Below are 18221 nucleotides of genomic sequence, written 5' to 3'. Positions count from 1 at the left end.
ATGTGGCTTGGTGGTTAAGCACCCCTGGGTTCAATCCCTGGTACTAAAAAAAAGAAAGAAAACAGGCTTCCCAATTGTGGAGTCTGTTCTCTTCCACTCCTGCCCTCTTGCATAGCTCTTATGTGATTTCTAACCTGTGATACCACTGCTGTTCCTGGAGCAGGTATATTCAGGGTTGCATTTAACAGTCTTCAGGAGTTTCTAGAACAGCAGGCCAGGGTAATAAGGAGTATCATCTAGCCTTGACCGAGAAAAGATTGGTGTCCTTTGAGGGATGCCACAGAAGATGACTGTTGCTATGATCTGTATCAGAAGTGGCTGAGAAGTGAAAGGGAACTTATGGTGCAGGCTGAGTGTCTCATATGAAATGCTTGGGACCCAAAGTGTTATAGATTTCAGAGTTTTTTTTTCAGATTTTGGAATATTGCATAGACTTTACTGGTTAAATATTTGAATTTTTTTTTTTTTTTTTGGGGGGGGGGGATGCTAGGGAATCCAACCCATGCCCTTGGGTTTGCTAGGCAACTGCTCTAGCCCTAAACCTAAACCCCTAGTCTGGAAATTCTTTTAAATTATAAATTACTAGATCCTACTCCTAGAGATTCTGACACATTTGATCTGGAATGGAGCACCAGAAACGACATTTTTAAAAAAGAGGATGTGATTCTGCCCCTGATAAACCTTAAGCAGCACTGTTCTACAGAGAACTTTGCTAATGTAAAATAACTATGATTCTCAAAGGTTTCAGTTCACTGCTTGGCAAAATTTCATTGGTTTCTTTCAGGTTTCTGTTAATTGACAGTATTGGCAACACCATAATCTATTTCAGGTGTATGATTGGTCAGGACTGAGTATTCAAATCTTAAGGGGACAGTGAGAAAGTAGACAGGCCTAGGGGTGAGGGAAGACAAAATGGTTGCCGGCTTCGCCGCAGTATGTGCTTCCTGGGTGAAAAACAGAAAATAAACTCTTCTGAGGAGGTCCTCTCTGTTCATGAGCAAAAGTGAATAGGTAAGTGGTGATGACAAGAGTAGCCTGGGAGACATTATCCCCTTGAGCCCCTACCCTGCCCTCTGCTCTGAGAATAGACTTCCTAATGCTATTACCACCTCACTGCCACCGAGAATGAAATGGTCTAAATAAAAGCAGTGTACTTCCTATGGAAATGCAACTTTATTTTCTTTTTAATTTATTTTTCTGAGATGAGGTTTCACTGTGTTTTACAGGCAGGCCTGGAACTCCTGAGTTTAAATAATCCTCCTGTCTTAGCTTCTGGAAGAGGGAGCTGGGACTACAGTGGAAGTATAACTTTAAGTGCCCTTTTTCCAAGATTCAGATTGCTGTCTCTAAAGTGTAAGTGGTATAAACAGACATATTTGAACTTCCTTAGGAAATGAGCAACTATTTTATTGAGGATATGCATTTGGAAGATGGCTAAGGAGATGGGGGAGTGGGAAATAAAAGCAGGGAATTGGCTAAGAGTCATATAGATTAGGGTTAGAAACAGTGTGCCACAGAGCTAGGTTTTGAATCCATGAAACTCTATTTACTTGATTTTGTTAACTAGTGTGCCTAAGAATCACCTGAGGGCCAAGTTGAAAATGTAAATTCATGACCTTTCTCCCAAAATTATGACTTAGTAGATCTTCTATGGAATCCAAAATTTATATTTTTAAAAAGTATCCTAGATGACTCTGGTGCAGGTGGTCAGTGGACATTATTTAAGAAACATTTTTTTTTTCCAGAACACTGGTTCACAATCTTTAGGATCTTAGGATTCCTTCACACTATTACAAATTACTGAGGATTGTAAATAGCATTTGCTAATGTGCTAAATAATATCTGATATATAATACCTACTGATATTTATGGTATTAAAAACTAAAACTGATGTTTACCATCATCATCATTATTATTATCATTATTTGGTACTGGGGATTGAACCCAAGAGAGTTTTGCCTCTGAGCTAAGACCCCAATCCTTTTTTTATTTTCTTTTCTTATTTTTTTTAAGCTTTGAGGCAGGATCTTGCTAAATTGCTGAAGGTTTCCTTAAATTGCTGCAATTGGTCTGGAATTTATAATCCTCCTGATTCAGCCTCCAGTAGAGCTGGGATTACAGGCATGCACCATGCCCAGCTCAACTGAGAAATGTTTAAAATATGTATTAATGAATTTGAAAATATCAAGAATAAACCCATTTCATTTTTAAAAAAATAATTGTATTTTTAAATTTTCGGTGGATACAACATCTTTATTTTATTTTTATGTGGTGCTGAGGATCGAACCCAGCGCCCCGTGCATGCCAGGCAAGCGCATTACCGCTTGAGCCATATCCCTACCCCCAATGAATGTTAAGTAGATAAAATTGTAGTTAAAAAACTACAGCTTACAAATTGAAACTAGTGAGAATATTATTTTATATTCTTAAATTTCCTTAATACCTGACTTCTGCATATAGGCTTATAATGTGATGTTTTAAATGAAGTGTGTGAAGAAAATCAGACCTTATGAATATAACATAGAAAATAAAAGAACCTTGCAGACATCAAAAAAGACTCTTGGAGACCTCAATGGGTCCTGTGACTATACTTTGAGTTCTAACTTTAGAGTAATAGCTGTAATTGTTATCAGGAAGTTGTAAGTTAATTACTCTGTGTTTGCCATCAGAATTTTGGACACAATAAAATAGAAAATTAATTCATTCCCTAGGTTTTTATGGTAGGGAAAATTAGTAGTAGTCATAGTAGTAGTACCAGGTATTAAATACAGGGGTACTTAACCATTGAGCCATATCCCCCCCCTTTTTTTAAGAGGCAGGATCTCCCTAAATTGCTAAGGCTGGCTTTGAACTAAGGATCCTCCTTCTCAGGCTCCAGAGCTGCTGAGACTACAGGTGTGCACCACCACACCCAGCTTGCAAAATTATTTTGTAAAAAGTGTATCACTATTGATCCACGCATGGTGGCATGCCTATAATCTCAGCAACATGGAAGGATGAGGCAGGAGGATGACAAGTTTGAGGGCTATCTGGGCAATTTAGCAAGAGACTGAAAATAAAAAGGGATAAAGTTGTAGCTCAGCAGTAGATTGCCCCCTTGGCTCAATTCCCACTACTGCAACAAATAAGTATAGCTATGGTGTCATTCTTGTTAATTTACTTTGTTTATTTGAAAGCATTATAGAAATACAAAATAGGTGTGTGGAAGATGGGGAAATTTTTTTTTTTTAAAGAGGCTGGATTTTAGAGCAATCATTTGATTGACTGTGGAGGGGGTTTCAATAGGCAATGAGCAAAGAATATATTAGGTGATCAATTATAGGTAGAAAAAGTGAGAGCAGGAAGCAGTCTGTAGTTATTTATAGTATATTTACAATTGAATAAATACCTAACATAGAAAGTTCTCACCCACCTTATAAGGGGGTGATTTGTTTGCCTGAATTAAAAAAAAAAAAAAACCCTTTTTCTTGGTCAACACACTTTCTTAAATTTGGCTATGATTTTTGTTGTTTCTAGTTTTAGTTTTAATTCTATATCTAAAATTTACTGCCAAGTTATTACAAAGCTTTAGAAAACATTGCATTTCTTATTTATCTCTGGTCAAAGTGGTAGCACCTGAAAAGGAATCTGGAAGGAAACACCTTTGGAAAGGTGAGAGGAAAACCAAGAGTGTGTGTTATCCTGGAATCCTATTGAGGTAAGTGGCTCAAGGAGGGAGTGATTCATTCTGTCAGATGATACTGATTATGAAGTTAAGATAATGAGTTGATCCTTATATTTAGTGGATGTGGAAGCCATTAGATAAAATAAATTCCAGTGGAATGGTTGAGATGAAAGCCCCATTGGTATTAGCTAAAGAGAGACTAGGAAAGAAATCAAAAACTCTGTACAAACAGATCTTTCCTGAAGCTTTGCTAAAAAGGGAAGCAGATAATACAGCAATAGAAGAAATTGGGTTGGGAGATGGTTTCTGTGTTTTTTTAATTAATAACATGTTAGTCTATCAATTTTTTGAGAGCTTCCATAATGAACAAAATGAACATGGATTTTTCCCTTATATAACCGATAATCTAATAGGGGAAATGGTATTAAATGGATACATAAAAATTAAATAATTTTAATATGATGAGTAGTAAATAAAGCACAAGGCCCTCTCAGAGTATAATTATCAATCCTGACTTTTTCAAAGACATCAAAAAAGGCTTTTCACTGGGGTTGTGGCTCACTGTAGAGCACTTGCCCTGCTCATATGATGCCAATCCTCAGCACCATATAAAAATAAATAAACAAAAATAAAGTTAAACAAAAGGCTTTTATAAATGAATGACTTTCAGATTGTGCTTAGGGAAGGAAATAGTACATGGCCAAAGCCCTAGGTGGAAATAATATGATATATGAGAGATATCAAAAGAAGGTCATTGAGTTTGAAGTACAGGTGAATGTGGAAAAAGGAAAGGTGGAAAAGGTAAATGGTGACCAAATTATTTAGGTTGCACCCTGTAGATTTAATTACGGTCTTTGGTTTTTGTGCCATGAACACAGAAATCATTGACTTTATATGTTGGGCACACCAAAAATGAACCAGGCGAAACAGAAAGGTAAAAATTAAAACAGCAAACAGAATGGAAAAGTAAATTGCATGACAAATATTTATAGTGCTATAGGTATGACTTTAGGCCAAGTATAGTTGCATCTTTGTAATCAATTATTTTGTGATGTACTAATTTTATTCAGTTTTTAGTAGTTGAGAAAATTCTTTTATTCTAATCAGTTATACATGACAGTAGAAAGCTCTTTGATTCATTGTACACAAATGGGGCAGAATTTTTCACATCTCTGGTTGTACATGAAGCAGAATCACACCATTCGTGAAATCATACATGTACCTAGCTAGGGTAATGATGTCTCATTCTACTATCTTTTCTATCTTCTTGCCCCCTCCCCCCACCTTTGCCCCATAAAATTTCCTCCATTCATCCCATGCCCCCACATTATGGATTAGCATCCACTTATCAGAGAAAACATTTGGCCCCTGTTTTGGGGGGATTGGCTTATTTTGTTTAGCATGATATTCTCCAACTCCACCCATTTACCTGCAAATGCCATAATTTTATTCTCTTTTAATGCTGAGTAATATTTCATTGTGTATATATGCACCATAGTTTCTTTATCCATTCATCTATTGAAGAGCATCTATGTTGGTTTCACAGTTTAGCAATTGTTAATTGTGATGCGGCTATAAACACTGAAGTGACTATGTCACTGTAGTATGCTGTTTTTAAGGAGTGGGCAAGCTGGGTCAAATGGTGGTTTCATTCCAAGTTTTCTAAGGAATCTCCATACTGTTTCCAGATTGGTTTTACCAAATTTCAGTCCCACCAGCAATGTATGAGTGTGCTTTTCCCCCCACATCCTCATCAACACTTATTGTTGTTTGTATTCTTGATAACTGCCATTCTGACTAGAGTGAGATGAAATCTTAGTTTTGATTTGCATTTCTCTAATTACTAGAGATGTTGAACATTTTTTCATATATTTGATGATCATTTGTATATCTTCTGAGAAGTGTCTGTTCAGCTTCTGAGCCCATTTATTGATTGGGTTATTTCTTTTTTGGTGTTAAATTTTTTGAGTTCTTTATATATCTTGGAGATTAGTGCTCTATCTTACGTGCGTGGCAAACTTATTTTTCTAAAATTTAAACCCATAAAGTGATGGGGTTTGCTTGTCTTGTTTAGTGCCAGTGTCTGGCTCAGAGTAGTATCTCAATGAATAGGATCTCAACAAGTAGGATCTCTATAAATGTTTGTCCAGTACATGAATAAATAACTTTTGTATTATGTACTTTTGCCATTATAAGGAATTTTACATGGAAACATTGGAATTGGTAGCACCAAATAGATTATAAGGTTTTTGCTAGGACTTAAGAAATTGCTTATCAGAACACTTAAGGAATTGCATAAATAATCTGTATGCTCATATTCAGGGATGTTGAGGGATTAGAGATTAAAATCACCTTTTTTTTCATAGAGGAAAAGAAGTTAACTAGAGTTGCTGAGTCTAGGCTATATAAAAAAAATCAAATTCCTGATTTAGGCAACTGAATGTGGAGGTTAATTTAGTGTTAGTTGTTGGGAGAAAAAGGTTCAGATTAGTCTAGGTGAATGTTCCTGATTATTACATGTCACCTGCTGCTGGCAGTGATATAGTAAACAAACAAAAATAATTGATAAGCTAGGTCTATATAACATGAGGTTGTCAAGTATATCTGTCAAAGCCATGGACACAGCATAGTATTCTGGCGAAAACCAGAATTTTAACCTTTTACATGTTTAGGGATCTGCAATCTAGTGAGGCAAAAAAATTAGAAATAATAATCTACATATATAAATGACAGAAACATATACAACTGTGTGAAGGAACAAAGATGAGCAGTAAATAATCTATAGAATAAGCAGAAGATATTTTTAGTAGAGCTTATAGATTATTCAGGGTGATTTGGATAGTTTCCAGTTTCTTTTTGCTCATTATAATAACTCTGTTCTTTAAGCATCCCTTTTCTTCTGGGTATGAAGAGAGAAGGGAAAATTCCAATCACTTCATTTTGGGGGTGGGGGTACTGAGGATTGAACTCACGGGTACTGGACCACTGAGCCACATCCCCAGTCCTATTTTGTATTTTATTTAGAGACAGTGTCTCATTGAGTTGCTTAGCACCTTGTTTTTGCTGAGGCTGGCTTTGAACTCACAATCCTCCTGCCTCAGCCTCCTGAGCCACTGGGTTACAGGTGTGCACCACCGTGCCTGGTGAATCAGTTCATTTTAACAGCTCTGGTAAGCAGGTTGATTAATGATGGAGTAGAAAATAATAGTTTTTGAGTTTTCTGTATATTTCCATTTTCCAAAACTATCCTCATTTTGTAAATGTTAGTTGAATCTAGATTCAAGGCAGTGCAGAAAAACACTAGATTAGGATAGACTCTCATTTTTATTCCTTTCATACAACAGATATTTATGATACATAGATCTGAAAATTCTGGTTTATTTGACAAATTAGCAGAATTCTTGCTTTAAATTGTACCAATTTATAGAAACTGATCGTATCAAACAATTTAAATTTTATGAACATTAGACTCTTGTTGTATGGGGGCTCTGACCCAGGAAATAGATTTGGCATCCCAGCAGGGGAAGAAGATGCATTAGGATGGTAGACATGCTTTATTCAGAGGTAATAATAGCCTCTAGCTTCCAGCTTCAGTTTTAGACCCTGATCAGTTCCATTTAGCCACCTATTAGCCCCATGTCTTTTTCATAGGCTCTTTTTATATACAGGCTAAACAAAGAAGGAACAAAACAGGTTACATTATTGGGTGCATGCTCACAAGTTAATGTTTATGACCTTGAGTATATGCTGAATCAAGAGTGTTTATGACCTTGACTAACCATAACAGCTGATTTTTAGCCCTGGTTACACACTGAAAACATAAAATAAACTGACAGAAGCCTCAGCAAGGGAGCTTAACTATAGCCATTTGGGGCCTGCCCCAACAATGCATCCCTTTAGGATTCCTCACTGTACACTCTGTGCATCTGTGATCCCTTAGCAAGTAGGGCAGAGCCCTGCATCCACAGGCCACAACAACAATACAAACTATAATGACATACAACTAAAAGACAAGCCCCATCACTTATGATTACTAAAAACCATTGCCAATTTCAGCCTATATTGAGATGGCAATAAAAGTCTTTTCTAGCCATGTACAATTGTCCACGGACAGACTGGATTCATTTGTCCAGTAAAACTCACAGGTATTTCAGTGTGTACCTAGCAAGCACCTCTTGTGTAGGTATGTGTCCAGTTCACAATGGTGCTGATGAGGACACACCTTTAGATGAAAGGACAAAGCAGTTACAGATATTAGTATAGGTAAATCACATCCATCCAGGAAATGCATACCAGCTTTGTGTCCCTTGAAAGCTCAGTAGCTGCCTGAGGCAGCTTCCCTTGGCAGTTATAGCACACTTGTACAGGTTGGTCTAGAACTTCAGTAGGTTTGGTGTGCACCAGCACCAGGGAACTTATAATTGGCCAAAGGGAAATAAAAAATGTGCCCTTTAAAATCTGTGTCCCATCTGTGGGACCTGACCAGGTCACAAGTACCCAGGGGGACATTTACTAGTTGCAAGGAGATCACATTCCAAACCTTTTCTTCATGGGGCTAACAGGGCTACCCAACGAAGGTGAAGAGTCTTTATTGTCCAGGGCCATGTCCAATCCACTGTTTACCCTCTATACAATCAAGTAGGAATAAGCACATTCCCTTGTTACCAAAACCCAGATTTAAGTACAACATTCTTTGTTGTCACTTGGACCCATATTAGTGCTGCTGTGCAATGCAGCTAACCTTCCATAGGAATTAGTCCTCCTTGCTGGGGATGCTCATTCATGGAAGGTGAGTTCACTGCAGTCCTAAGTTTTTGCTTAGGCAGGTCATCATATCTATCATGTCTGTAGCCTGTGGGTGATACAGGACTGCAGTCTCCATTGACTCTGTAACTCAGTTGCACATTGCTTCTCATCCTGAACTGCAAAATGATTTCCTTGGCTGCTTTCTGTTGTGATGGGACATCCATACAAGGCCATCAGCACTGTCAGGGCACAAATCATAGCACACTGATTTGCTTGACCACTGGGCCAGGCAGACAACAAGCCTGTAGCCATAACCACTGCCTTCAAGACAAACATAGCTCTTTCTGACTTTGATAAAGGGCTAATATAGTCAACCTGCCATTGTATCAGAGGGAAGCATCCCCACATTACCTGGCCATCTGTGGTTCCAAGGTATTTGGGGTGTGGACATTTCTGAGCACAAACCACACATGCCTTGATAGATGCCTCTATCAAGGCATCCCATGTTAAAGGAAGACCCCACTGACTACATTCCACTTAGTTTTCATATCTGTATACTGTAGGTGGCAGAGCAACCAAGCTGCCAAGAGGGTAGGAGGTACCTGCTCTAACCACTGCACCCTAGCTAATGGATCTGCTTCATCATTCCATGAACTAGTCAGGTTGCAGTGACATACCCTATATTCACCTGTTTCTGGTGGCCTGTCTCCCAAAGCTCTTGCCACAGAGCTTGCCCATGATACACAGCACAACTGTCAGTACATATTACTATGGGTTATGCTTCACTTGCTATTACAATTCAGCTCAGCTCCGTGGCTATTTTGTCTTGTACTGGTATCAAATCAAACAGTGTATGTTTCTGACTGCACTGCCACTGCCATCCACACAAGCAGTTGTCCATAGCTGGAGTCATCAGTGTACCAAACACTGAACAGTATAGGTCCCTTACCTGTGAGATATGGGCTTATTTCTAGTTCCCTTATATAGATAACAGTATTAGCACTACCTGAAGTCTCTTTCTCCTTCTGGCTTATAGCACACTTGGGCTCTCTTGGCTCCTGCCAGCCTCCAGAACAACCAGGCTTTCTTGGCTGGCTGGCACACTTAAGTCATAAGATTGTGTAGGATCTATAACATGTAGCACATGGAGTATTCTACTCCTGTCAGCTACCAGCACCCCTAAATCTAACAGTCATAACAACAAAGCAACCAGGGCTCTCTTGGCCTCTGTCCAAATTATTTTCCCAAGTCCACCAACTCTGCTTTACAAGTGGAACATGGTGAACTTGATTACCTGGACTGGCCCTGCCAGTGGCTGCCCATCAAAGCCATCAGTTGCTACTGTTTCACTTTCTGCATTACCACTGGACAGGCTTGCAAGTGTTAATCTTCCTCCTTCTCCTTGGACTCCATCAGCACTAATGGGGAGGTGAGTAGGTATTTTCAAGGTCTGGAGATACTCCTCCAGTGACCATACTCTGGCTCTCAAAGTCTCTTCCTTATCTTTTAACTCCCTCATCTTGGCAGTCTGTGGTAAAGCTGCGTCAGTTTTTGCTCTCAAAACATTTATTCCATGGACCCAGCAGCTACGTACACAGTTCCTCAAGTCATTTCTCTGCCTCATCTGTACCTCTATTGCTGTCATTGTCCTTGGCTGCAGGCCGGTGCCTGGGCTTCACTGCTCATTTCATAGTCTGTTCTGCTGGTTCCATGTTCACCACTGGGCAATCAGAAGTCTTCTCTATACTCACAGAGAAACCATCCACTAGATCCCAAATCTGCAAAACATCCTGCTTGAGTACCCCAACTGTCATGTGGGAGCTCTGACCCAGGAAACCGATACAGGGACCCGGCAGGTAGAAGAAGACACAAAATGCAAATAAAATAGTAGACATGCTTTATTAAGAAGTATTAATAGCCTCTAGCCTCCAGCTTCTGTTTTATTCCCCATCAGTACCATTTACCCACCTATTTCCTAGAGTATTTTTGATAGGCATTTTTTATACGCATGTCAAAGAAGACACAAAACAGGTTACATCATTGGGTGCATACTCACAAGTTAATGTTTATGACCTTGAATATATGCTGAATCAGAGTGTTTATGTCACATAACAGCAGATTCCTAGTCCTGGCTCCACTCTAAAATGTAACATAGCCCACCTGAAGCCTGAGCAAAGAGTCTAAATATAACCATTTGGGGCCTACCCCAACAACTCTCTTATGCTGTTTCAGGGGAGCATTTGACCTATCACCTGAACATGAGGTGTATAGCTTCAAATAACCATTTTTTTTGGTGCTATGACTAAAATATCTGACAAAAACAATTGTTGAGGAAAAGTTTATTTGGGGGCCATGCTTTCAGAGGTCTCAGTCCATAGACAGGTGGCTCAATTCCTCAGGACTCAAAGTGAAGCAGAACAACACAGTGGAAGAGTATGGCAGAGGGAAGCAGCTCACATGATGATCAGAGAGCACAAAGACTCCAGCCACCAGATACAAAATATAGACCCCCAAACCATGCCCCCAGTACACACCTCTTCCAACCACACACTACCCACCTTCAGTTACCACTCAGTTGATCTCCATCAAGGGACTAATGCACTGACTGGGTTAAGGCTCTCTTAACCAAATAATTTCTTCTCTAAACTTTGTTGCATTGTCTCACACATGAGCTTTTGGGGAATACCTCACATCCAGACCATAACACAAGCCACTTTTCCTATTCTAACATTCTTTAATAGTATAGGCTTTAAGTCAGGTTGCTAGATATCTAATCGTGTCTTTAGCCCCTACTATCTGTCCTTGGACAGATTACTTAACCTTTCTGAAATAGAGTTTCTTCATTTGTCAAACGGGGGAAATAATAGTTAGTACTTCATGTTGGTTTTAAGAATTAAATGAGATAATACACACAGACCCACTTGGAACAGTACCTGTTCATTGTAAGTGCTACATAAAGTCATTATTATCTGATTAATGATAATAGTCATAGGAATATCAACTCTTTACATTTTTATAGATTTTTACAAATTTCAAACCATTCTCAAAGAACATTTTATTTGAACTTGGGGGCAGGGAATGGGATTGTAAAAGAAAATGAGCCTATACCAACTCGATTTTCACAAATGAGAACTGAGACACAGAAAGGTTATATGTTTTGCCTGAGAGCACTCAGCAAGTAAATGGGGCAGCTGGGCCTTAACTTTAATGATAATGATCTCTAATGATGATTCGCTGCATGAATGAAGTTAATATAGCTCTGCAGTGAAATTTCTTAAGATCCTTTTGTCCCTTCATTTGGCTATCTCTTTCTTAGAGCTCTTCCTGGAATTGGGAGCTGTTTTTCTCCACTAAGGAATACTGAGTGATCTTGCAATTCAGTTTTTTAAACCAGGCCAGACCTGGAAATGTAGTCCCTTTTGATTCCAGCATAATAAAGTATGTTAATACAAACTTGCATAGTTTATGATGCTTTAGATCATTCCCTACTATTATTTCCAGTAGAAATCTCTGCTTTAATCATTCTAAAAAATAAGTCTATATATGCTGGCCTTTGGATTTTAATTAAATTTACATACATAGTCATTTCTAATATGAGAAGATATGTGATTCATGTAAGTTTACCTAGCTTTAATTAATAACTGGTGGTTTTAACTCTTTCATACCAGTATAATCATATGTACACATCACATATTTTCTGTTCTCCATTTTCAAAAATACGTAAAAAAACTCATGTATGGGTGACAGGTTTCAGAAGCTAATATTGAGGCATTGATAAATATAAAACTGAATAAGGTTGTATAATCCATGCATAAATACATGTGTTTTGAATTGTGTTCTTTGGGAAAATAGGAGCTCCCCTGGTATTTTGTTTTCTATGCCCAGGCCTTATCTTTTATATGTTGTTAGAAGACATGACAAGCGTATCTTTGTACAACTAGATCCTACAGAAAAGTTGACAGATTTTTAGTGTAAATCAGTTTGGGTACACTGTGCATTGCCTCAAGGATTATCTCATGGTCTTCAACTATAAAATATATCACTTTAATTTAACACCAAAATGAAAATAAAATTATAAATGAAAGGTACAATTTTATCTTACTTTGAGAGTCAGAAGTAATATTCCATTTGCATACTGCTCATGAATTAAATTGATTTTAGATGTTTAGTATCACCATCTATCCTAGATGGCAACCTATGCTGGGTTCACAAATCTGATTATTCCAATAACTTAAGAAAATGGCAAAGAAAACACACAAACACACAGAAGTACCTTTTCAAAATCTAGGGATGGCTCTGTGACCTTAGGGGTCCCTGTAAAGAAAGAAAGCCACTGGAATTCTTTATTCTTATATAGGGGACACACAGGGGAAGGTTCCATGGAACATTCTATCCCCAAAAGAGCAAAGGAGTAGGGTTACAAAGGAACAGGTGAGTGTAACTCAACCCCAGCCAGGCCTCATTATCCAAGTGGAGGTAAAGCCCAAGTTATTGCAGGGCACAATAATTCTTTAGCATCTCTTGCTTAGGACTTAAGGGTAGTATTTCCAGAGCAGCTCACAATATCTTCCCCCTTCTTTCTTTGCAAAAGTAGGTGATGAGTCACTATCTTGAGTTTCCGAATTCTTGTTCTGAAGGCACAACATCCTATGATTTCAATACAAGAGAGGATTAATAGCAAAGAGAACAGTCCAACAATATACCATGCAGAATGTTTTAGTATGTTTCCAGGATTAAAACTATTTACCTCTCGAAGTATATGATCAGCTAAAGTGGTAGGATCCAAAAAATCAATCTTAATTTTTTGTATATCTTGTATATGGTGATGTAACTCCAAAAAATCCAAGCTGTTATTATTGTTCTGCCAAATACCTAATAAAAGTTTTTAAATCTTCTCCCAATCCCATTGGGAAGCATTGTATTTGGCAGCAGTAACACACACATATGTATAATCAGCATGACATTTGAGTCTTTCCTTGAACTTTAAAGCAGAAAGCTCATTACCAATATTTATGACAGTAGCTTCTAAAGCATTTAGCTTAGTTTCAATCCTTTCATCAATATTGATCTGATTATGAAGAACTTTAGACATTTTACAGTCAGTACAATTAATCTAGTTACATGGGTGGAATTTCCAGTCCTCACTGCAAACAGATAATAAACATTTAGACGTGTTCTGAGCCACATTATTAAGAAAATCTGCATGCTGAATATTATAAGATGTGGCCACCGAAGCTGTGACCATGGAAGCAATAAATGAAACGAAAGCAGCCACTCCAAGTATTATAAGTCCAAGAGCTCTCTTAGGTCTAGTCAGCTGGGCATGTATTTGTTGTAAGACTTGAAAACCAGCATCAGCATACCACGGCCCTGAGATATTAGCTGTCAATAAGACAAAAGAGGGCTGGTGAAGTATCAGTGTTCCCTTCCTTCTATTGTATCTGGTGATACAATTAGTTAAATTACATTTATTACAGGCTACAAGATATTCATCATCTTTTCTTTTGACTTTCACATCTCCAGTAATTAAAATGTAAGGGGATTGAACATAGGCTCACAGGCCATAATGAGAACCTTCCTTACAATTTCTGCCTACAAAGTCAGGTAAAGGCTTATCAGTAAAATGTAAAAAATCTGAGAATGCAATCAAATGCCAAACATCTTTCTAGATGCCACCTTCGCTGAAGGTCAAGATGTTACTAACAAAGCCTCCAGGGGTCATGACAGCACCCTCGCTAATTGTTTTTGTCAATCCTAGGAGACCAGTCTAAAATATACTCACTATTTCTATACACCTTATGTTATACTGGAAAGTCATTTGCACATTCCATCCTCTTAGGAAAGGTGCCAATTTCTATTGTAGAATGATTAGGTCAATAATACATTGGTGGATATTTTATGTAAATAACTGCCCTGTATAGGAAAAATCTATTTCAACAATCTTTCTATTTTGAAAATTGTCCAGATATATAGTCTTAATTTCTAAGGACCGGCGTGATTGGCTGGCTTAGGTTTCTCACTTGCTGTCCTTTTCTCAAAAGATACTCCCAGACAGCCTGTTTACTATAGTATCGACATATAGGTATAACTCACCATTACAGTCAGTACAATTAATCTAGTTATATGGGTGGACTTTCCAGTCCTCACTGCAATGCACGTAAAATGTGGACCTGAGAGATGGGTCCACAAAAGTCTCTTCATAATTTTTACTTACCTGACAAGCTTGTGAAGCTGCATGATTGTAAACTCTGCAGCTGGAAATTACCTTCCTGTGCCAGGTTTTTCAGTCATTTTCATGACGACAGCTTTAAACTCTCCTTTGAAATCTGATTTAATTTACTGAATCATGTTTGGCAGCAGTAAGACTCTCAATATTACAATTTAAGAAAATTTGTTAAATATTTGTAAGATCTAGATTGTGCATATAGGGTACTGTCTTTCCCCTTTATTTAATAAATTGAATAAAAGGCTGCTATAAATCATAATATCATTAGCTTTAAGTTATAGACAATTGTACAAATATTTAAATAATAAGAAAGGATCTATTATCTTTAGCTGGTCATAAAACTTGACAAAGGTAATTTAAAGGGACTATGGCAAATAGAACCTTAATCTTTATTAATTATATGACTTGATTTTGACTTTAATAGAATTACCAAAAATCGAAAATATAATAACTTGTATATAAATTTGTACTTTGAAATTAGCTTTAGATTAACTTAAATAATTATCTTAATTTAGGATAAGGCTAGAGACAGAGTTTTAAAATTAGGAGTGGTGGTCTTTACTAGGGGCATGAGAAAAATATAGACATCTATCCAAAATAGGAAGCACACAGTTAAATAAGCCTATAGAGGATATTTTGGGTTTTACCATTAACAAAGAATGAAATAGAAGAATGAATAATCTTTTTTTTACCAATCTATGAAAAACTGTTGTTGTTATTATTATTATCAAACTTAGTGTTGACATAAGTATGGGTGGTTAGTGTCTCAGATATTCATGGGTAACAACGAGTCAACAGTATGGTTCAAGACAGTGATCTAATTTAGAATTTTATATGACACTGAGCTACCAATGACATTTTGAGGGATCTATGTCAAAATAATCTTTGTATATAAAAAACAGTTGTATGAATATTCTTAATCATAACTTAATGTAGCAAAATTAGCTCTAATAATTATATATAATTTAAGACTTTTCCAATTTTAAAAAAAGTCAATTTGTGATATAGGCATTGCCTGGTTTTTAATTAAGGTGGAGGATAGGCCTATCACATTTCAAGCTTTTCATTGAGACAAACTACTAGCTGTTGAACTAACCCATTTATGGCTGTCTGTCCAATATTTCAGGGGCAACCATTTTTAGTGCTATCCTTCTCAGTGATAAAGTGTTGACAGGGGCTCAAGGTAAGACCCTGATTCAATGTTTAGAGGCTTCCAAAGCTTATTTTATAGCTTAAAAAAAGAGTAAAATTTTTACCTAGCTAGCTTATTTTTCTTGGGGCTATAATTTGCATTTTAATCCCTTTCTGTCTGAATGTTTTTATTTCTTCTATTTGATCTCTGTACACATTGTGGGGTAACAGGTAAATTTGGTTAGGATCATGCCAATTTCTGTAATCCTTTGAAATTAGGTGGTCCTCTATAAATTTAGTGTGTTGTGTACTGTTTTTAGAGTCTCTCCATGAAAACAGTAGGGTTTTTGAAAAGGCTTACTAAAATTATCTTTTTTTTTTTGTATTTAGTTTATCAGATATTAATCTGTTTTGAGGGGTTGTCTATGCTCCAGACAGACTATCAGGTTTGTTGCTATTCTGCGTTATGGAAACATGGTTAAGATAAATCTCCCCAAATTATTTTTGGATGATCTTTTACCTTAAAATTTAGCTGAATACTAGTATAATATCTTTTTTGGTGAGGTCAGATATTTGACATAAATTTTGAAACACTCAAATACATGTATTTAGGCCTTTTTAAAAAAATCTCTCTGAATGAATTTGTCTTGGTCTATGTCAATTCTGAAAGGTTCCCTTTGCTCTTACTTTCCAGTAGGCAATTTTTAAGGCCTTGTCTCATGAGTGATTGAGGCAAGATTTAATAATATATGAAAATAAGATACATTTTATTAATCATTGTAATTTCCCAATATATAGACAAACTGATCCATTTGGTGTTGTATGTAAATGGACAATTTAAAATAAAACTTCAATCCCTTCCTGAGAGAAGTCTCAAAATATCCCTGTATTTTATAATAGTGCCTTTAAATAAGTGTCTCTTAATTGTCTTTAAAAATTATAATTTAGCTTACTTCCCAGAGTAGGAAGTAATATACAAGTCTTACAGTAGGTCCAGTGAGAGAATCCCAAGTGATATAAATGAATTTCCAATAAACTTTATAATTTTCTTGTTTAACACTAACATATGGAAGAATTAGCAGTGATAATTGGGATCAATTAAACCTTCATCTTAAAATAGAACTTTCAAAATTGGAACTCAAGGTAGTATTTGAAGACAATTATTGTTTAATCAAGGATGTGTGACTTGGATTCATTAAAAATTAATCCTTGTCTTAAACAGTAAGAATTATTAGGAAACAATGACCTTATTTAATATAAATAACTCAGTGTTTCAATAGGTTTTTAATCATGTCAAAATATGGACAAAATCTTGGTTAATATCAGTATAATAAAATCACGGGAAAAGGCCTGAAACATCTTAAAACTGATCATTTATATATTTATAGTCAATCCAGCTACATAGAAGTCTTTTAATTACTTTGGCCTTTTATCTTACTGTCTAGATAATCATATAAAGATTCCTTTATTAAGGAAAATCTTTTTTACCATCAAATTATTAAATATATAATGGTTCTTTTCTTTTACCCAAAGATGATTTCTTTTCTTCTCTTATGATTCTCTAAAGTGTGTTTCCTTTCTTTTGAAGCATCTTTTTTCCTTCTAGAATTCCTTCTAGGCTATATTTGGAATAATTCCTGAAAATCTCAGAATCTAAATGATTGTTATTTTTTTAACAAGAAGGAGATACTTTAAATGAAATGGCTTTTTGACATCTCCGTTTATAAAATTATATCTGTATTTTATAGTAAATTACATTTATCTCAAACATTTTTAAGTATAAAAGGCAGAATATCATATAAATGCATGTATAAAAGGTATAAAATGTGTTTTCTATTGAAAAATGATTGGAAGCAAATAGATACATTAATTAAACAAATAGACATATATTTTAATTATCCTATGGACTAAAGAGTATAGACTATCTAAATAACTGGAAAAATATGTATGATAAATAAAAGGCATAGTTTATAATTATCTTATGAAATCATGTGGTTCTTAAAACATTTGGATCCATTTTAACTTATTTTTAACTACGAGTGCACTGTTACATGTGATGTCACATGATGTAGCTGAAATAAGATCCTTGCATATATTTTTATTTATTTTTTGTAATTACATAGTTAGAATTGAAAAAGAAGGATTTCCTGGGACCATATCATGGGACCATTGTGAGAAATTTGTCTCCGGTTGCTATCTTTGTTCCTGTGATGAGCAAAATGCATCCTCACAATGACCAAAAATAAAACAAAAGCAAGCATATGTATCTCTTATAAGTGTAACATTATTTCTGCAATTTTCTTTAATAATATAGCCATAAAAATTTTCTAAGGGAACCTGTCAAGGGATAAAAATCAGATTATTTAACTTTGAGAACACGTTAAGATTAGGGCAGCAAAGTAGGAGCCTATTGAACCATATTTTGCCTGAAAAAGAAATCTTTCATTAGTACTG

The 18221-nt window shown here is 36.3% G+C and overlaps 1 protein-coding gene across 4 annotated transcripts in view; it reads left to right on the top strand.

The window, feature by feature from the left end:
* Positions 1 to 18221, top strand: part of Fam133a (family with sequence similarity 133 member A) — a 69523-nt gene that overhangs the window by 30467 nt on the left and 20835 nt on the right. For 2 of the 4 annotated variants that reach the window (XM_048796544.1, XM_048796542.1), the window contains exons 3-4: positions 1227 to 1353; positions 3607 to 3697. The exons of the other annotated variants lie outside the window; for them this stretch is intronic. The gene's annotated coding sequence lies outside the window, so the exon portion shown is untranslated. The remainder of the gene's footprint in view (positions 1 to 1226; positions 1354 to 3606; positions 3698 to 18221) is intronic. 4 annotated transcript variants of the gene reach the window in all.

This window comes from Marmota marmota, unplaced genomic scaffold (genome assembly GCF_001458135.2).
Source record: "Marmota marmota marmota unplaced genomic scaffold, marMar, whole genome shotgun sequence".
NCBI lineage: Eukaryota > Metazoa > Chordata > Mammalia > Rodentia > Sciuridae > Marmota > Marmota marmota.
Note: the sequence above shows the minus strand (reverse complement) of the source record. Positions and strands in the feature narration are given on the sequence as shown.